The sequence below is a fragment of the Sorex fumeus genome, unplaced genomic scaffold, assembly GCF_029834395.1.
Source record: "Sorex fumeus unplaced genomic scaffold, SorFum_2.1 ptg000265l, whole genome shotgun sequence".
Lineage (NCBI taxonomy): Eukaryota > Metazoa > Chordata > Mammalia > Eulipotyphla > Soricidae > Sorex > Sorex fumeus.
This window is the reverse complement of record NW_026606322.1, coordinates 8,778,515-8,800,635: the sequence shown is the minus strand read 5'-3', so window position 1 is coordinate 8,800,635 and position 22,121 is coordinate 8,778,515. Positions and strand designations below refer to the sequence as shown.

At 38.9% G+C, this 22,121-nt stretch overlaps 1 protein-coding gene across 5 annotated transcripts in view; it reads right to left on the bottom strand.

Moving 5' to 3' along the window:
- Positions 1-22,121, bottom strand: part of ZBTB20 (zinc finger and BTB domain containing 20) — a 903,174-nt gene that overhangs the window by 864,535 nt on the left and 16,518 nt on the right. For 3 of the 5 annotated variants that reach the window (XM_056109441.1, XM_056109447.1, XM_056109451.1), the window contains exon 1: positions 1,408-1,527. The exons of 1 other annotated variant lie outside the window; for it this stretch is intronic. The gene's annotated coding sequence lies outside the window, so the exon portion shown is untranslated. Of the gene's footprint in view, positions 1-1,407; positions 1,528-22,121 lie in introns of those variants that run through there. One more of the 5 variants, XM_056109443.1, reaches the window with a different exon arrangement.

Here is a 22,121-nt window from a genome sequence, read left to right as displayed (position 1 = left end):
CTGCCGTAGTGTCCCAGGTGGGTTAAGAATATTGCTTTATGGACTTCTTTGTGTTGTCAGAGACGCCTAATGGAATTTAAAAAAAAAAAGTCTGCCACTTCTATTAAATAATTTATAATGAAAAAGGTGATTGTTATTATCAAAGATCACTATAGATCAGCATCCATTTTCTATCCTTACTTGGATATCTGCTAAAAACATTTGTGTATCTATAGCAGTTTTACTTCTGGACAAATCCAAATAAACCTCCATTAAAGAGTCCATTTCAAATGGACCTATTTAACTATTCCTTTGAATTTCGAAGAACACTATTCTGGGAAAACTCTTCAACAATGTCAGCTAGTTGTGAAATGCAACTTTTCCCACCATTAAAAAAGAAAAAAAAATAAAGGAAAAAGAAAGCACCTCAAAACTATGTTTGAAATAACAAATACATTATTTATAGTCCCCGAAATGTTAAATGAATACTTACAGTTGTTGCACAAGATGGCCTGATACACTTCATAGCTTCCACTTTGTAAAAAGATGGCCAGCTCCCCACTCACCCCCCCACACACCCCAGCAAAAATAAACAGTAACGTACTAAAAGGAAACTGTCCTAGGATAAAAACTGCTTGTTAAGAAAGTTTGCATTTTTACTAACCACAGTGATAGCCCTATAAATGTAAAAGTTCATCTACAAAATAAAAGTTACAAAGCACAGTACTTTATGTCTTTCAAAATATACCCCACAACCCAGATGAAATACAGAAGAGTGTATGGTGAAAAAAAAAAAAACTACTAGATTCCTCTCCACCCTCAGCAGCTACCCCTCACCTTATGGCCTATGCCACCAAATAATAATGCTGACAAAAAGTATTCAACCTGCTTCAAGGATTAAAACTGTAAATATGGACTTTAAACTTCAATGCAAAACAAAGAACAAGAGTCTCACTTTAGTAATACCCACACTGGCACTGCAGTTAAAAAAAACTCATTGGCACATAACTAACAAAACCCAGTTAGCAATAAATAAGGACAACATGATATATAGATAGACAGATGGAATTGCATAAACAGACAAGAAAAGCAAAGAGACTAACAAACATACGGAGAGGTCTGTTATAAAAGAGTGAAAGATACAGTTTTATTTGCTACTTTAGTGGAGAAAAACAGGATTGTTTGGAATTATTTTTAAAGTAATTAAACTGAATCACAAAGGCACACCCTTTAAATAAGTCAGAAGAAAATTGGTATAGGTCTCCTATAAATGTTCCAAAATTTCAGCTAGCAAGAGCTCTGTCAAACTTAAATCTGGGAATTAGAATTCAAAGGAGAAAGGAAAAAAAGCATTGGGGGCTAAAGAGATGATAGGCAGAGGAGGGACTGAGGAAGCAGGGTTTTTTTTATGAAAGTTGTCTGCCCTACCTTCTTCCCCAGCGCTGAGTTTCTCTTCTCATAAGCAGTGTCTCCCTGGAAGTACAGTGTGAGTGGTAATGACTGCCTGCCTCCCTAATGAGTCCATTTTCCTGCTCTTGATGTTGTGTATATACACACACTGCAACCTACCTTACAAACCACAGAGACGGGAAGAGAGAGAGAGAGAGAGCATGAGAGAGGGAGGGAGGGGGGCAGAGAGAGAGAGAGAGAAACAGAGACAGAGCAAGCGAGTAAGAGAGAGAGAGAAGGGGAGAGAGAAAGAAAAACAGAAAGAAACAGAGGGGCAAGGCACAGACAAAGCCCTCCTACCAGACAGCAGACAACCCTCCTTCCCCTCTCCAGCAAAACGCAACTCGTCTAATGCAGCAACAGGTTCAGTACTGCCAGACTAGCCAGAGTGGAAAAGGTATATTCTCTGTATCATTACTGCTTGCAAATACACAGTTTGGGAGCAGCTGGCTCCACCTTCTTTATTTATGCTCCATTATGAGGAATGTATTGTTTCAGTTCTGGCACACAGTCCATGTAATTATCATAAATACATTTTTTTGCATATTAGCAGGAAATGGTGAAATGCATAACCTTATTTGTGCAATGTTTTAAATTTTATTCTTTAATGAGAGAAGAGTGTCAACAAATCTGCTCTGACAAAAGCCTAAATAATGATTTTAAAGTCAGAGGAGTCTTAAAGGAGGCTCTGGAAGAAACAGACTCCATACAATAGGAAAACTGATTTCAGACAAAACTGGTAACTGCAAAGAGGAAATCATTGCTTAATAAATAAATCAAGACCATACTCAAAACTGCAGGCAACAGCAGAATTAAGTTTAATTAAGTAACTACCAGACTAGTACACTAAGGGAGGAGATTGGTTTCTCATTTGAAGCATCTATCTGTACAAACATCACAGTGCAATGTATTCTGTATGAACAGGTGCAATGCATGGACTACATGATATAACAACAACAGAAATAAATCCCAAAAGGAGCTTCTACTATAAGCAGGACAAGATTTCATAGAATATAAATCTGAAACTGTAGCAAATAACTCTTGTTCGTTTGTTATAACAAAAAAATTAAAATAATCAATGCTTCTAAATAATCCTTCCTCAATAGAAAAAATATTTTCTTTGTCTGATACTTTTTTTTCACGTGCTATAACAAAAATAATACTGGCATTACATTCCTTACCCTATCACATGCACCCAACCCCTTTTCAGATAAGTACCTTCTCTCCCATAAGTGATAAATTTGCAGCTATGGAATTACACACATCAGAAAACTAGAGTCAAGTCATTGTCTTTGTATTTCATTTTTTTTTAGAATTCAACCACTAGGTACCCTATCTGAACTGCCCCCTTTCTGTAAATACTTCTATATAGGGGTCTGTATGTCACTTAACTAAGACTTAGGAATATCCCAATGAAGCTGGGAAATTTTAAAATCATCTTTTACAATTTTATATCAAATAAAAACCATGAGTACATAAGCTCTACTCAACTCCTGCATTTGGGCACCAATAATTAATTACATAATGAATGTATTAATTATAAAATCATCCTTTGAATGGTGTCATGTTTCATCAAGCTTAAAAATTAGGTACAAGTATCAAATCAGTCTCAGTTAATGAAATAAATAACTTAAGTATTTAAATATATAACTTGGAGATGTATTGACTCGATATTAAACCAGCTATACCTTCACCTGATTTATAAAAATATTTTAGAATGTCAGCTCAATCTTGAGCATTGCTAAGAAAAAAAATCAATAATGTTTTACCATTTTAAGAGTAAGTAACCTATAGCATGCAAATTAGAAGTTGCTGTCTAGGGTATAGAAACTATATCATGCAAATTAGAAGATACTCCCTAGCCACATATTATGCAAACTGGTCTGTGAAAATTCTAGAAAGAAACCAAGATTTCAGACTCCACAGTCTCACTAGAAACCAACAATTCTAATTCTCTACTGTTAAAATGGAGCCTTTCTCCTTCTAGGGTAGCTACTTAAGAGTTGACACACAAATGTACATTTTTTTAAAAAGTAACAAATTCCTATTTCTACCCAAATGCTTGGAAAAACTTTCTAAAAGATAAGAACTGTGACTAAAATACATGTCTGCATGTCATTCCACACTGATGAGCCTACAAGTTGTTTTTCTACTATTACCCTATTGTTCCTCTAAAGTTTTATGCAAATGTATTAAGAAAAATAGCACTCTGTTATAATGCGATGTTATTTCAATAAAATAATGTAAAGAAAAGTAAACAAGCCTCATAATATAACAGCCAAATCTAGTTGGCCATTTCTTGACTTTTTAATATGTTGATTTTTTTCATTTTAATGTGAAATAAAAATACAGTACTTGATTTCTACTAGTAGAAGTCCAAAGAAATGTCAAGAAGCATAAAAGGTAGTCTACCTTTTCCAAAGAACACCTAGCCAGTTCAACTTGAAAACAAATATTTTGTCTAAGTGCAAAATGCACATCACAGAACTGTGTATCTGGACACTTTACTAGATTCCAAACACATTAAGTGGCATATCCTCAGCACTGTGGACTTCAAAAACTCTCTTGCCTGGACGAAGACCCACAGCACCTTGCGAAACAATAATCTGAATTCACAGATTCTAGAAGTCACCAAGGTAAAGGTAAAGGTAAAGGCCCTCCCGTTGATCGTGGATTTGCTCGAGCGGGCCCAGTAACGTCTCCATTGTGAGACTTGTTGTTACTGTGTCTGGCATATCGAAATTATTCATTAAATTCACTGTATATGTTGATTCCTATGGAGCATTTCTGGCCTATAAGACATAGGAGGTAAAACATTGGTTTTTCACCCACATCACCATGAATATGTAGCCACCTTCAGTTTGTCATGTCATGTAACTAACCACCTTCGGCCTCTATTAACTTGCTCGAGCGGGCCCAGTAACGTCTCCATTGGAGATTTTGTTGTTACTGTGTTTGGCATATCGAATACGGATACTCTCGGTAGCTTGCCGGACTCTCCGAGAGGGGCAGAGGAATCGAACTCGGGTCGGCCATGTTGGCTGCGTGCAAGGCAAACGCCCTACCGCTGTGCTATCGCTATTAACTTATGTCAAAGATAATAAAATTTGATTTTAAAGAAAAAAATTTAACTGAAAACATTATCACACATTGCCCTAAGTATATTTTTTAATTTATTAAAAGCAAAAATAGGGACTGGAGTGATAGTACAGCGGGTAGGCGTTTGTCTTGCACACGGCCGGACCTGGGTTTGATTCCCAGCATCCCATATGGTCCTCCGAGCACCTCCAGGAGCAATTCGTGAGTGCATGAACCAGGAGTAACCCCTGTGGCATGCTGGGTGTGACCCAAAAAGAAAAAGAAAAAAAAGCAAAAATGACCCTATGAGGTTGAGATAAATGTTAGGAAGTTTATCAGGTGAAGAAACGGATATTAAGTGATTGCCTAAGATCACATTGCATATAGTAATGGGATTTAAATCCAGCTATCTGGTTCAGCGCTAATGACCTTAATCCCTATAACCATACTTTCTCCCAAAGTCTCCCTGGATGGCTCATGTCCCCTCTAGCTAAAGATTAGTTATTATTAATCAAATTCAACATAATGATTTCTCACCATACTATGCTTACTAATATTAAATCATAGTATAAGTCTGCCGATCTAATTCATATCCTGAATTCTCAGTACAGCTGCTTTAAGATTTCTTTTTAAATTTACATGATCCAGGGGCCTGGGAGGAAACCTAAAACTTGGAGTGCAGGCCTGGTACCTCAAGGACCTGAATTCAATCCCAAGCACTACATCCTTCCTACCTCTTCTGAGTGTGGCCCTAGTGATGCGCCCAGAATGACTGGACTCTGGCACTGCTGCATCGCTGGTCCAAGCACTAAACTGTCAGGCCCATACTGTGACTGAATTATACCTTTGTTCCCCAAGTACTGCATCAGTACTCCTTGTATAATAAATTGTAACATGCTTTGATGATCATTTCAACAGTCTTTATTTCTAAATGTCCATAAATATGTGCTTCCATATTCCTGATGGGAAAAAAGAAACTATGATCCATGAAATTCAATGATCATTATTTATACAGCACAGTGGTAGGGTGTTCGCCTTACAAGCGGCCAACATGGCCGACCCGAGTTCGATTCCTCCGCCCCTCTCGGAGAGCCCGGCAAGCTACCGAGAGTATTCGATATGCCAGACACAGTAACAACAAAGTCTCCAATGGAGACGTTACTGGGCCCGCTCGAGCAAATCGACGATCAACGGGAGGGCCTTTACCTTTACCTTACCTTATTTATTTATAGTTACAATGGGATGGAGCAATAGCACAGCAGGTAGGGCATTTGCCTTGCACGTGGCCAACCTGGGTTTGATTCCTCTGCCCCTCTCGGAGAGCCCGGCAAGCTACCAAGAATATCTCACCCGCACAGCAAAACCTGGCAAGCTACCTGTGACATATTCGATATGCCAAAAACAGTAACAACAAGTCTCACAATGGAGATATTACTGGTGCCTGCTCGAGCAAATCGATGAGCAACAGGAGGACAGTGTTACAGTGATACAGTTACAATAAATTGTTTCTTGCAGTGTCCTGAATTTTTTAATTTTTTTTAAGACCACACTGTTTTCACTTGTGTTGTTTCTATGGGGAAGAAGGGGTTGTACACGCAGAAGTGCTCAAGGCTTACTCCTAGCTCTTCGCTTAGAGACCAGGCCTAGTGGTGCTCTGGGGACCATATGGAGGACTGTGGATAGAACCTGGGCTGGCCATATGCAAGGCAAATGCCTTAACTACTGTACTATATCTTCAGCCCCTAAAAGTTCTTAAAGATTCCTTAGTTCACATATAAACTAATGCTAATGCAAATGACTGTTTAAAGACTAAAACTAATAAATTCTCCTATTTATTAGAGCCTTGGATACTACTGGAATATTAAGGATTAAATTATTAACCAATTTGTAAGATGTCCTTAATAATGACACTTATATTGTTGGTTTTAACTCTAAATAAATTTATTCAGAGATATATTTTGAAGATATTGACACTATTTTTTTATCTTTGTGATTAAATATGTAGTGAATGCCCACTCTGTGCCATACTCTATACCTAGAAGTGAAAGTGAATATAAAATGTACTACAAATATTCTGCTTTTGACAACATCACAAACTGGCATGGGATCGGTATGCAAACAATATTAGTATGAACAAATTATCTGGACAGCTCATAATATGATGTCACAATAATGCAGTGCCTTAAATGTCATTTCTCCCTCAAAATGCTACAAATAAAATCCAACAATATATACTTCAATATGTAATCTAATTTAAATTACATTTGAATTTTGACTTAAACGACTATGATTATTTAAATTTTAAATCATAGAGTGTGAGTGTATGTGTCTACATGTATTTATGAAGCAGGGGGATAAGCTCATGTTAGATTTGGGAATAATTTATTCTCCAAAATGTGGTGTAGAAATCCATTGTGTTCATTTTATCTATTTTCCCTAAAATGCCTAATAGTGTCTTCTACAAGGATACAGTGCCTCAATTTTTTACATGATTGTGGAAATCAGTGAGCATACTATAGCATAAAATTTCATAAAATCTAAATAAACTTTCATTGTGTTTCGAGTTATATTACACAGAGAATGAGATTTAAGGGAAATAAAATCAATTTACCTCAAAAACTTTTACCAATATCCCCAGTATACTTTCACTGAGTTCCTTTTTAGGTATCATCAATGTTTTTCTATAATGAGACTAAAGGGACAAAATACATGAATAGTTTCAAATTGCTCACAAAAAAAATAAATAAATTGAAATAATATCTTATTTTCCAAAACAAAAAGAGGAAATGAGACAGAGTGGTAAATAAAAGAATCTTGTTGCAGTGAACAGAGCAAGAGTTCCTATTTCTAGTACAGGAGTGAAAAATCAAAGTCTACATTAAAATAAAATGCCACACTAAATACTGATTTTTGTCAGTGAGCACACCATCATAAAGTCAAATTCATGTGGCATAATTTGATCATAATCCTTAATATCTGTCATCTATTTTAAAATTATATCCCATCCGTACCAAGAAAAATTAGGAGAAATTGCAGATAAAACATTCTATTTCTAGTTGCCCAGTTATCAGATCCTTATACAGGAAGACACGCATACCTAATTTCAATTCTGGCCAACATATTTTTACAATTCAAACAAAAGTGAGATATAACATGTAAACTATACCATGGGGTGTAGTTTGTTTCTGGCCCTTCGCAGTGTTATAGTCATCTAACCTTTAATATGCCTTCCTTCGCCACTGGACTGAGAAGCCCAGAGGGAAAGCCCTGGTATTCTAACACTGACCAAATACAGCTGAAGCACCCTAGTTCCGTAGAATGAACACATGCATGAACAGTTATACAAATAAACAATCAATACAACCGTACATGGGATTTATTAATCTCAGTTAAATAAAAATTGTAATAAATTTGAGTTCTAATGAGCTGACAAATCCCTAAACAGCGTTTTTAATAATTATCAAATCACATATAAAACACTGTTGCAAAAAGAAAAAAGTTGTAAGAGAAAATAAATCCCTACAACCATTTTTAATATTTGAAAATTTTCATGATAAAGCTGGAGCGACAGCACAGCAGGTAGGGCGTTCGCCTTACACGCGGCCAACATGGCCGACCCGAGTTCGATTCCTCCGCCCCTCTCGGAGAGCCCGGCAAGCTACCGAGAGTATTCGATATGCCAGACACAGTAACAACAAAGTCTCCAATGGAGACGTTACTGGGCCCGCTCGAGCAAGTCGACGATCAACGGGAGGGCCTTTACCTTTTACCATGATAAAACTCTTAATAGGCCAGGAGAAATATGCAGCAGCCAAGGTAGTTGATTTGCATCCAGATGACTCAAGTTTCAGCCCATGTACTGCGTATGGTTCCTCGTCTGCCAGGAGTGATCCCTGCCTGAGTTCAGAGACAGGAGTAACCCCTATCACCACTATGTGCAACTCCAAAAATGCACAAATATTCCTAATGTAAAAATTATCACCTTCATCACTGTCACTGTCCTCCCGTTGTTCATCGATTTGCTCAAGTGGGCCCAGTAACATCTCCAATGTGACAACTGTTACTCTGTTTGGCATTTCGAATACTTCACCCGTAGCTTGCCAGGCTCTGCCGGGCGGGCGAGATCCTCTCGGTAACTTGCCAGGCCCTCCGAGAGGGGCGGAGGAATCGAACTCGGGTCGGCCATGTTGGCTGCATGCTAGTCAAACGCCCTACCCGCTGTGCTATGGCTCCAGCCCATCACCTACATAAAAGGTAAAAGGTAAAGGCCCTCCCGTTGATCGTCGATTTGCTCAAGCGGGCCCAGTAACGTCTCCATTGGAGACTTTGTTGTTACTGTGTCTGGCATATCGAATACTCTCGGTAACTTGCCAGGCCCTCCGAGAGGGGCGGAGGAATCGAACTCGGGTCGGCCATGTTGGCTGCATGCTAGTCAAACGCCCTACCCGCTGTGCTATGGCTCCAGCCCATCACCTACATAAAAGGTAAAAGGTAAAGGCCCTCCCGTTGATCGTCGATTTGCTCAAGCGGGCCCAGTAACGTCTCCATTGGAGACTTTGTTGTTACTGTGTCTGGCATATCGAATACTCTCGGTAGCTTGCCGGGCTCTCCAAGAGGGGCGGAGGAATCGAACTCGGGTCGGCCATGTTGGCCGCTTGTAAGGCGAACGCCCTACCCGCTGTACTATCGCTCCAGCCCACCTACATAGCTAGCATAAATTTAATTCACATAATTTCTGCAATTTACATTTCATTTATGCATTGTTTCTTTAACTTCTGGACCTGCAGTGTTCAAGTGTTAGCCTAAACTTGGCTTTAGTGATCCTCAAATTAATGGGATTATATCTTCTGGGCTGGAGCGGTAGCACAGAGAGAGGTAGGGCATTCGCCCTGTGCGCAGCCAGGTTCGATATCGTTCAAATGAAAATTCAGGCTTTGTATCTGCAGCTTTGATTTTATCTTAATTTTATAACATGTACTCTGAGAAATTATTTTGCTTGTGGATGGAAAGTCTTAAAGATGCCCACACGGCCTGACTGGGGCTGAACTATCCTGTTCCAAGCTAAATAAAAATGCTGATTTTTGGAAACTCCTTGTAGCTATGCTGATAAGATACTGCTGTAAGCATGCCCCAGCGTCCATATGTGATGCATGATGCAATAATTCCCTATAAAATGGTTCTTGGACCACTGAGCTATGTCTAAGTTCTCAGGTGCTTGCCTGGCCTAGACCCACCTGTCTAATCAACTGGTATAAATAAACACCTAGTGCTCCAGACTTGACTTTCTCTTGGTGCGCTCCATTAAGCAAACCCCCATTACAACAGTATTTCCACACATTCATCTCAATACTATAGTTAATGCAAACAAAGAAGATTCTTTCATTTGAAGGGGAAGAGGGGACAGGCATACCCATCAGTTATCTCAGGGCTCATTCCTGGCTCTGCGCTCCAGCTTCACTGCTGGCAGGCCTCAGGGCTCTCTTTGGAGAGTTGGGCATCAAACCCAGGTCAGTTGCATGCAAGGTAAGTGCCCTTACAGGCATATATCTCAGGACTGGAAACAGAAGATTCTGAATACTTCAGAATTATAAGGAGTGGCTAGTGGCACTAGGAGTAGTGGCCAATGACACTGAATGGTGAGTAGTAAAAAAGAATAATGTAGGGAGCTGGAGCGATAGTAGTCGGGAAGGCACTTGCTGTGCATGCAGTCAGCCCAGGGTCAATCCCCATATGGTCTTCAGAGTCCACCAGGATTGGTCCCTGAGCAATACCCATGTAGCCCAAAAACAAATAAAGAAACAAACATCAAATATATCTTTAACACAAAACGATTCGTCAATGAATGAGTACATTTCCACAAAAATACAGAAAAAATATAGGCATCTCAAAAAGGAGCACAGAGATTAATATCTGAATTATAACATGTGACTGCTGTTTTTACCACTTCTACACACTGATGTGAAATAATATGTTTATCTTCAGAAATTTAGGGTAAGAGAGTACTTTCATGGCCACATCTGTACAAGTTTTAATCAAAGGATTAAGTAACATTTTTCATCAAAGGATTAAGGAACTCTGCAGTATTTCCCTAGCACTATAAAAATTCAATATATACTACATGTCTCTTCCTAATCCTTGCTCAATCCTCTCTCCTAAATAATCTAGAATATTGTTAGTAACTCTCTTTAAAGTTTCAACCCAAGTAGTATGTCAGATGCTTACATTTAAAATATAGAGGAAAAGAAACCTGAGTGTATAATATAGAAAACTAAAATTTACATAGAAGATATGAAAGATATTTATTGTTGTCTGGCCTCCCAAGCAGTGGTCAGAGGCCACGCCGTGATTTTCTACTGACAATGCTAGATGGACCAGGGGTAGGGCCCTAGAATGAGGTGCTGCTCAGGTCCCATAGCGCTGGAGACTCCCACGGTCACTCTGCTGTGCCCAGGGGCCTACAGGTCTACACACAGTGCTGTACCAGGATCCAGCACATGAAGGTGTATGTCTTACCCCTCATACTGTTTTCCAAGCCCTAAAAGATATATCTTTATCACTAGCATGTGCCCTGAACACTTATCCACAGACCGGCACAGCAGTTAGAGCCAAAGTGGGTGATTTTGGACCGTTCTACACCAATGAACAGACCAGTGATTTTGGACTGTTCTACACCAATGAACAGTCAGCAGTCCGTGGATCAGACTGAAGAGCACTTTTCTAGGATAGTATCTTATTAGGAAGAAATGATGGAAAAAAAGTCTAATGATGAAAAAAATACTGAAGGTACATGCCAGATAATGTCAATAGCTATGCTAGTATGTTTGAGAAAAAAGGGATATGAAGTTATTTCTAAGTAGAATATAAGGGCAATGAAAAGTAGAACATAAATAAATAGCATTCAAGTGACAAAAAATTCCATGCTTATATTCAAAACCAGTTTGATAAAAGTGTTGGAAACATTAATAACAATCTGTCCAGTGATTTTGAAGCCAGTTATTAGTATTAGAGTCAGCATATCAGCAGCCTGCTAACTTCTCTGAGGCAACAGGCCAAAGGAATGATTGATAATGAGTAGAAATAGTATCTTTTGTTTTCATTTTCTAAAAAAATTTAATTCCAATGAATTAGGAGATAATAACCATATTCTTTAATATATATACATCAAATAAGTTTTTGAAAAACAACCTGACTGTATCATTCTTAATTTTTATTAAAAACAAACTTCATTTAATCACATGTACAATATATTAAATGTTTTACTGTATATAAATTTAAATAAGTATCATACATGTGTCATGGGATTTCAAATATAAATTTCAAATATAAACTTCGGAAGGAATTACATTAAATTCCATTTTTGTAATTAGAAAGTTCCATTAGAAAATTCTATAGAAAATTCTATTTTTGTAGTTGGGTGCTTGAAAATTATACAAAGCACTGTCTGTAGCACTGTCCTCCCATTGTTCTTCTATTTGCTCGAGCGGGCCCAGTAACGTTTCCATCATGAGACTTGTTACTATATTTGGCATATCGAATACGTCACGGGTAGCTTGCCAGGCTTAGCCGTGCAGGTAAGATACTCTTGGTAGCTTGCCGGGCTCTCCAAAAGGGGCAAAGGAATCAAACCCGGCTCAGCAGGGCTGGTTGTGCACAAGGCAAACGCCCTACCGCTGTGCTATGGCTCCAGCCGCTTGAAAATTCTAACTTAAAAAAAAAGAAAATTCAACTTCATATTGAATATACAAATTTTGGATTATTAATATATTAAATAATATATCCCATTCAAATTCAAGTTGATGACATTTTATCACTTTGAAAATCTAATAATAGATTAATATTACAATATTAAAATAGAGTAATATTTCTAACATTATTAAAACCTATGTGCTATAGAAACACAAAACATGCATCTAACCAGTTGAGCAAATAGCTTTATTGGTAACCAATAAGTGAACAGTCTCATAATTAAATGTGTATTAATTATTTAAAAGCCTATGAAAGAAATAAATCATTGTAGAATTCATTTTTAGAAACTTAATAATTTCTATTAAGAACAAGGCAGAGTCTCCTGCCCCCACGTCTGGCTGTCCTCACAGGGGGCCCTTGGAGGAGGGCGGGTTGAGTTTCCCTCTCCACCCCAAGCAGAGCCCTGGCAGCTGAAGACCTCCAGGACCCAGCCAAAGCCATGCTGAGACCACTCTCCACACACTTGGACAAGCCTCAAGCATGACGGAACCAGCAGAGCAACCCAGGTGTGTGGGACCCAGGGTTGAGATCTCCAAGCCTGCTCAGTTTGGAACCGGGCCTCCTCCACCCAGATCCCCCACCTTCCAGTAGCTAGACAGTTACACCCACCAACTGCCGTGTAACCCCATCAACGGCCAGGATCTATAAAACCAAGACTATAAAACCAAACTCCTGGAAGCATGCAGCCACATTTGCGGCCATGCGACCTCTTATTCTCACTCTCAGAGAAACCGGCAGGCTACTGAGAGTATCATGCCCGCATATATGCCTGACTGGGAACACCTGTAAAGGTGATAAGAGGCTGCCCCAAAAGCTCCATCCCTCTCAGAGAACCCGGCAAGCTACCGAGAGTATCCTGCCCGCACGGCAGAACCTGGCAAGCTACCCATGGTGTACTCGATATGCCAAAAATAGTAACAATGATGTTCCTCATTCCCCTGACCCTGAAGGAGCCCCCGATGTGTCATCGGGCTACACTAGCATGTGACAGGGATGACTGGAGATGTTACTGGGCCCACTCGAGCAAATCAATGAACAATGGGGTGATAGCGATAGGGACAGTGAATAATTTCTAAATTATTTAGAAACATAATGGTCTGGAATTTTAGACTTAACTACAGTTTTAACTATATGATTTAAATAACCTGAAAACCACTCTAAACTAATATTTTAATAAAATTCACATGGTTTCCACCTAAAACAATTAAGCTTCTCCACCTAAACTCCTTCTACAAATAAATGCACTTAGTTCAAAATGCAACTCAATAATAAATTTCTGGTTTCATATTTTAATTGTCACTGTCACTGTTTTCTGTCCTCCCGTTGTTCATCGATTTGCTCTAGAGGTCCCGGCAATGTCTCCATTGTGACATGTTACTGTGTTTGGCATATCGAATACACCACAGGTAGCTTGCCAAACTTTGCTGTGCGGGCGAGATACTCTCGGTAGCTTGCCAGGCTCTCCGAGAGGGGCAGAGGAATCAAACCTGGGTCAGCCGGGTCGGCCACATGCAAGGTAAATGCCCTACCTGCTGTGCTATCGCTCCAGGCCAGTTTTTTAACTGTATATTTAAAATATACTGGAGCATATACTGGGCTGGAGCGATAGCACAGCGGTAGGGCGTTTGCCTTGAACGCAGCCAACATGGCCGACCCGAGTTCGATTCCTCCGCCCCTCTCAGAGAGCCCAGCAAGCTACCGAGAGTATCTCGCCCGCACGGCAGGGCCTGGCAAGCTCCCCGTGACGTATTCGATATGCCAAACACAGGAACAACAAAGTCTCCAATGGAGACGTTACTGGGCCCGCTCGAGCAAAAATATTTAAAATATGTGTTTAAAATAATACATAATCATATATGCAAAATACAGCCGATAATGAATCAGCATATATCAAAAACAAATGTTACTCTATTCATAACTTTGAATAAATAATATATTACCTAATGTGTACTCTAAATAACCAACCTAGTTATAGATAACCAAATGAAATTCATCTTCTAAAGTTACTCAGCTGAAATGTAGCTTCTACTATTGAGTCACTACCCTTATTCTCCACTTTTTAAAAAATTATATACTCCCTTAGTTTAAAAAAAAAATGGGAGGTAGGTGTTGGGCCACATCCAGCTATGCTCAGGATCACTCCTGATGGTATTGGGGAAATACGTGGTGCCAAGGTTCCAGCTAGCATCAGCCACATGCAAGACAAGTGTGTTATCTGTGGTACCATCTCTCCAGTCCCCCAAACAGACTGAACTTTAGGTAGATAATTTGTCAGTTGGTGCGCATCCATTTCCACCCCACTCACGCTCTTTTCTCCTGTGCAATCTGAAAGCTACATTTCCCAGAAGACTTTGCCCAAAGGAAAAATACTAACAAAATTCAAAGGGAACATCATGCCCTAAGCTTTGATACCAGGATTCTCAGTAGTGGTCCTTAGCATCCTCGGCAGCACAGAGCTTTTGAGATCTGCCTCACGGGACTGCTGATTACAACAGTGGTTATTGCAGTTGTAGAACAGCAGCAGCCATCACAGGTGACTGGAAGCGACAACACAACAAATACAACAGCATCAACCAAACTCTGGACTCCTGGACTCTTGTTATGTTAATAAGAGTGCCAGCACCTGACTCCCAGGAAGGCCATCGTGATCCATGAGCTAGAGCAACAGCAGCCATGCTCCACTGCCTCAGCACCACAGTACTTTTCAGCCCTGACAAACTTTCTGAACTTTCTTGCTTCCTTACAGGTACTCAATGCTAAACAACATTGTCACCTACTTTCCTTCCACCAGACATTCCAAAACAAATTTTTTCTTTGTGTTTTGAGGTTAACCTTACTCCTGGCTCTACATTCAGTGATCACTCCTCATAGGCTGGAGGGACCAAACTGAGGCTGGCTGGGTGCAAGGCAAGTGCCCTACCTACTGTGCTCCTTCTCCAGTCCTGGGCATTCCAAAATTTGTATCATCAATTCTCTAGATTAAATTCCCTCTGTTGTGAGCCAGTCATTTCTGGCTGTCTGACTAGGCACTGATTATCAGCCTATAACATGAACATATTTATACAGAATATATGTTCATAAACTACAGGCAGTATATCAAACACATTATGGAATACGTGAAGCAGCAACAGGTATTTGAAATAATGCAATAAACAAGTAAACAGTAATTAAAGTAAATTTTAATTTTATATTTATCAACAATTTTTAAAGATTTGCGCTCACTGAAAGCAATTTGAATAATATTTGTCACTCTTTATATCATAAAACAGTATTTAAACCTTGTAAAACAGTTCAGAAAATCTGAAACTACACTCATGTTGTGCTGCTAAGCTGTCGTGGGGGGGCAGAGGGTGTAATAAAAAAAGTAGATCCAAAGATCCAAACGGAAAATAGGCGTCATTGGTCATGTTTATTAAATTTAAAAATCCTCAGTTTTGAATTCCAACCACCAATTATGCAATATATTTTGTTGAAATTTCGCTAGTTAGATTTTCTTCTTCAAAATCTGTCATTTTCATAAAAAGTCGATCAATTCTAATATGTAGCATTTTACCCCTTCCCTCATCCCCAAAATAAACCTGAAGATTTTATTTGGAAGATTTTAAACAACTTCTAAAATTCCATTCTAGCTTATTATAAATATGCAAAAACGTTTTTAAAATCTTAAATTCTACAGAAACTAGCTGTACCATTACATTGGTTTTAGCTACAAAATCACATTATAATAAAAAAGAAATGCCAAAAACTCCTCATGGAAATGTTCTCTTACATACAGGGTCTTTTGAAAAACAGTTACCTTCTCAGTCATTGTTAGCTTCATTATTTTAAAAGACGTAAGATGTCTTCTACTCCTAGAAATAGGTTAGCCTGAGAAATAAAATGCTGACGACTACCAGTTATACAAAATAATAATAATAATTTAAACCGTAATTCTTTAAATATAAATATGAAGCTTCCATAACTTTCATGTTGCTTTTGTTTTCTGGTAGGGGGTAGCAGAAGATGTGAGTCCCACAGGCAGTTGGAGGGCAAGTTCCAGCTCTGTTCTTGTGGCTTCTCCAGGTGACGTTTGAAGGCCTGTAATGCTGGAGATCCAGCAAGCTCTGCTGGATGCAAGCGCCTGAACTCCTGTACTCTCTCTCTAGACCTTATTATTGTTTCAGAATATCTTGTCACTGAATAATATACAAATATCAAGGGCCACAAAAACAGTATTCATGGTCAGTTCCTAGCTCATTACAAAAAATAATGTAAGGATTGTACTAAATTTTAATGGTTTTCCTTAGTGGATTCTATTCTCTACCATATTTTAAAACTTTATTTTTGAAAAATTCACCACATCATTTACATTTACCTCTTACACTTTAGAATATTTTGGACTTGACTTGATAAATAACTTGCTGGGAAATGAACGAATAAACATCAAGTTTACAGAGAGCTCTGTAACCTTGTGCAAAAATCTTTAACTTCCTAAGCAAAACAACTACATAAATATTGTAAAGGATTTCTCTTCTGTTTTGTTTGGGGCCACGCTCTGGTGCTCAGGGACTGTTCTGCTGTACTGAGACAACAAGGCACTGTGAGAACCAAACATGAGTCTTCTGATGCACATGCCCCAGAATGTTGGGGCATGTGCTCCACCTCTTGAGTTATCCTCCCAGCCCCAGAAAAACTTATTTTAACATAATTCTTCAGAATGTATTATTTTACTCAGGAAGTATTTTCTCTAGTAATTCTTTTATTGCTTCACTAAACTGTATTTTTTAGTATTACTAAAACTGAACCTAACAAGTATCACTGGCTGAAATATTCAAAATATTGGTACTTTTGACCCACTAGTGAACCTTTCACACTATATAATTTATTAAAGTACTCTGTTTCTTCCAATTTGCAGCAAAGTTTTCTATGTATCTTTGAATAGCATTTACTCTTTAATAATGTAATTTTCTCTGTTGCCATATTATTTTAATGTAATAGTTCAACTTTTTTTTTCTATTTAGAAATGAAGTGTTCCCAGCAGTGTATGTGTTTGACTTTTCCTCTTCAGTTGAAAAATCTCCCAAAGTTAACTTAATAATTATCATTAATTTAATGACTGTAAAGCCTGGTCTAAGTATCATGATTGCTTCATAATCTGGTGAAACTGAAATGCTGTACTAATGAAATGGCCTTCCACCATCAGTAGAAAATATCAAAAGGCAAACCACACACTTAAGGTTTGTGTGAGTTGACACTGTCACTGTCACTGTCCTCCCGTTGATCGTCGATTTGCTTGAGCGGGCCCAGTAACGTCTCCATTGGAGACTTTGTTGTTACTGTGTCTGGCATATCGAATACATCACGGGTGGCTTGCCAGGCTCTGCCGTGCGGGCCAGATACTCTCGGTAGCTTGCCGGGCTCTCCGAGAGGGGCGGGGGAATCGAACTCGGGTTGGCCATGTTGGCTGCGTGCAAGGCAAACGCCCTACCCCTGTGCTATCGCTCCAGTCCAATGGGAAGCATTTAGTAATTAGAAAAAGTGGAGAAAGTAAAAGAGTAATTTATATTTGTTTATATTCACATCGAGCACTAAATTCAACCCTTACACTATGAAGAAATCTCCCATTGCCCTTCTTTTTCAAAGTAACAAATGGAGCTTCAGAAAAAAATTTTTTTTGATTTGTAGATCTTCAATTAGTTACAAAATTGAACTTTCACCCACCAGGCCATCAAACTCTCCAATTTTTAAAGCTAAATAAAGCCTCAGCCATAACTAACAAATAAATGTTTTACTAAGAAAAGTGATAGCTAATGACAAATAATTTTAGACTATTTTTCTAGTCCCTATGTGAAGTAAGCAAATAGTTACATTTTTATCACTAATGGTTCTAAAGCTGAAGTCCTGAGTTGGTACAGCTAAATATTTTTATAACACTTTCCTAAAATTTAGTTTTCAATAAAAAAATTACATGAAAGAAATGTCATATAAAAGCTTCTAGTAGTATAGTCCATCAAAGTAGGTAATAACTGTAATTTTATATTATTTAGACATATATTTCAATAATAAATTGTTTAAAAATGTATATTAGGATGAAAAACATTGGGAATCTATAGTACATTGATAATAGTGAATAGGTTGTATACCTAGATTTGAAATAAGAGAGTAGATATTAAGTGCTTTCAGCGCAAAGGGAAAAAGATTGGTGAGGAAAAAAATGGCTGGACCTGACTGTGATAATCTCACAACCTGCTGGAGTGTTAGCACAGCGGGTAGGGCATTTGCCTTGCACGCAGCCAACCCGGGTTCGATTCCTCCGCCCCTTTCAGAGAACCCAGCAAACTACTGAGAGTATCTCCCCCCGCACAGCAAAGCCTGGCAAGCTACCCGTGATGTATCTGATTTGCCAAACACAGTAACAAGTCTCACAATGGAGACGTTACTGGGCCCGCTCCAACAAATCAATGAACAACTGGAGAACAGTGCTACAGTGCTACAGCATACGTATTATATCATATTGTATCACTTAAAAATATTCTATTATAAATAAATAATCTTATTTATATATAACTCATACCTCAACAAAACTAGTAAAAATAAGTATATAAAATCTATTAAAAATTGGCTCAGTACTAGAAACAATTTCTATATATTTTATGTATTTCTCTTATTTTCTCTATAGTATACAGATTACTTATCACTACATCTACAAAATCTCTATTGTCTATTAATATAAAAACCAAAATTGGTATTGCAAAGTAGGTATATCTAAATCACTGGATGCTTTATTAAAAGAGCAATAGCACAGCGGTAGGGCGTTTGCCTTGCAGGTTCAATTCCAGGTTCAATTCCTCCGCCCCTCTCGGAAAGCCCGGCAAGCTACCGAGAGTATCTTGCCCACACGGCAAAGCCTGGCAAGCTACCCGTGACGTATTCAATATGCCAAACACAGTAACAGCAAGTCTCACGATGGAGACGTTACTGGGCCCGCTCCAGCAAATCGATGAACAACGGGAGAAGAGTGCTACAGTGCTACATTGCTACCTTTCATATATTCAAATCTAAGAGAATAGTTGCTTACTCAGAGGACACCAAGCTCTCAGGATCACACTTAAAGAACATTTCACGTGTTCATAGCTTTTCTTATTTCCATTTCTTCTCAATAAGTAGGAAACTGAACATAAAGTTTAAAGGTATAAGGGTTCTAGAATGAGAATCTTTAGATTCAAATATGAGCCCTACAATTTTAGGCAAATCCCATATTATTATGCTTTATTTCTCATCTTCTTGTGTCATATTTTTGTTGGGGTGCTACACCTGTTGGTGCTCAGGGTTCTCTTCTGGTTCTTGCTTAGGAATCAGTCCTGGAAATGCCCATATGTGGTGCCTGAACTGAATCCACATAGGCTATGTGCAAGGAGAAAGCCTTACCAAGTCTCTGTGGGGCCTGTACTTAACTTTAAAATGAAGTAACTTATGGACTCAAGTCTGATATCTAGATATTTAACCCCTTTACTGCAGGGAGGAGGGGGTGTTTGGGCCACACCTGGTTCTTCTCAAAGCTGACTCCTGGCTCTGTGCTCAGGGATCATTCTTGGTAGGGCTCAGGGGACAATATGAGACACCAGGGATCAACTCTGGGAACTAGCAACAAACATTAAAATACTTGGACAACAAAAAATCTTCGAATGTTGAAATGAAAATCTCCTTATTATTATTTGAATTTGAATTTCTCCAATTCCTTCTGTTCACAAAACTTTGAGCTTCACAAATTACTGGTGAATTTGAGAATTTTCTTCTTATATTTTACTTCTGTAAATTCTTTTCCTTTTATATCTGAGAAATCCTGACTATTAAAATTAGGTGTGACATTACAAAGATATTTCAAAATTGATCACTGTATCACTGTCATCCCGTTCATCAATTTACTCGAGCAGGTACCAGTAAGGTCTCCATTCATCCCAGCCCTGACATTTTAGCAGCCTTTCCTTACTCGTATTTCCCAACGTTGCCATATTAGAGGCTCTTTCAGGGTCAGGGGAATGAGATCCGTTATTGTTACTGTTTTTGGCATATCAAATATGCCACAGGTAACTTGCCAGGCTCTGCTGTTAGGGTGGGATATTCTCAGTAGCTTCCTGGGCTCTCCGAGAGGTCAAAGATAGATAGATAGATAGATAGATAGATAGATAGATAGATAGATAGATAGATAGATGAAAATAACAAAAACTTTATAGAAACTAAAGCACAAAGGACTAAAACCGGCAATGAGAAGAGTGGCATAAAAATGGCCAGGGAGACACAACTCAGTATAGAAAGGAAGACAACTGCATAGTCAGAAGCAGCCTGCTGGGAACTGTCTCTAAGCAGCTCTTTGAGGACCTAAGGGAGCAGGAAGCCTGAGAGGGGGGTTTCAAGATCAGAATTATTCTTTCCAAAGGCAGTCGGGGTTGGGCGGTGCACAGTCATCCTTCCTATGTCCCACAGTAGCACACACATGTATCTTCAGAACATACATTCTAGACTCTGGGTACTTTGAAAGGTGCTGGCCAAGGCCTGGCATGATAGCCCACAGGAGGGGACGAGGGGAGCCCATGGGTCTGAGCCAATCTACGCAGGCTTAGGGTCATCGTGGAGAGAAACCAGTAGCACTTCCACCAGTGTGTCATGTTCTTTAGAATAAGGATAGAGGGTTCTTGCCCAGACCCAGCCTGTGTCCCCCCACGCCAGGTGCCAGAGAGAATGAAGAAACAAAGACTGAAACTGAGGACTGAAGATCAAGTTCTGTACATCCCCTCAGCTCAAAAATGCTCATGAGCAGGGCAGCAGACTCAGAACACAGAAGTCACTACAAAGTATACTATTGGTATTTTCCTAATTTTTAAAAATTTATTACAGTTAAGCTATTGTGATTATAATAGTGTTGACATTTATGGTCTTGGTATACACAAATTGTCCCACCTCACCAACATCAACAAGGTGTCCAAGATCCCTTGGGTGGGGGGTCTCGGGCACTCTGATGCTAGTTAGGTATGATTTAAAAAATCTTTACACAAATGATTTTTTGTTTTGTTATTGTCATCATTACTGCATGCGCACCGCACCCAGTGATGCTAATGCAGCCAGAAGACCACATTTGGTGATGCACTTGAGGTTTGATTTTTATGCAATGGGTATGTTCTTTTATTAGGGGGAGGCAACCCAAATGACTTTTAGGAGATGGAGGATCAAGTGGCCAGCTGGAGATGGAGTCATATCCCCTGCACACAACCATGCACTTTAACTCTTTCTAGCTTCTGTGTTAACTCTTATTTGAAATGTTCTGGCTTTCACTCTTACTAGATAATTTATATTTGGGGGTAAATTAATTTTTAAACACTTTCATTGTAGACTACTTTTGTATACATGCAGATGAGGATTTACTTTCATTACCCAACCCCACAATGCTAGTTGGTTAAGCCATCGCATAAATTAAAAGATTAAATGATCCATCATTTTCTAACTAAATTTGTAACTGTTTTAGGATTCTCTCACCTGTTCAACAGATCTATTTGTCTATTCCTATGCTACTTCTATGCTACTACCACAGTTTTTACCTTTAAAAAAATTTTGTCACCATGAAATTACAAAATAATTCATGGCTGGGTTTCAAGCATACAATGCTTCAATACTAGTCCCTACACTGGTGTCCACTTCCCTCCACCAAGTTTACTTCCTAACCGTTTACTCCCACCCACCAGTCTGCTTCTATGAGAGGCAAACTTTGGGGTAAGATTTTGCACCAAGATTTACAGTACTATTACTGCTATGGTTTCATGCAAAACACTTCATCACCTTTCAGCATCACTTCCTTTTCCCTTTGAACAAATTTGCTCCAGCAAAATTGTTTCCAC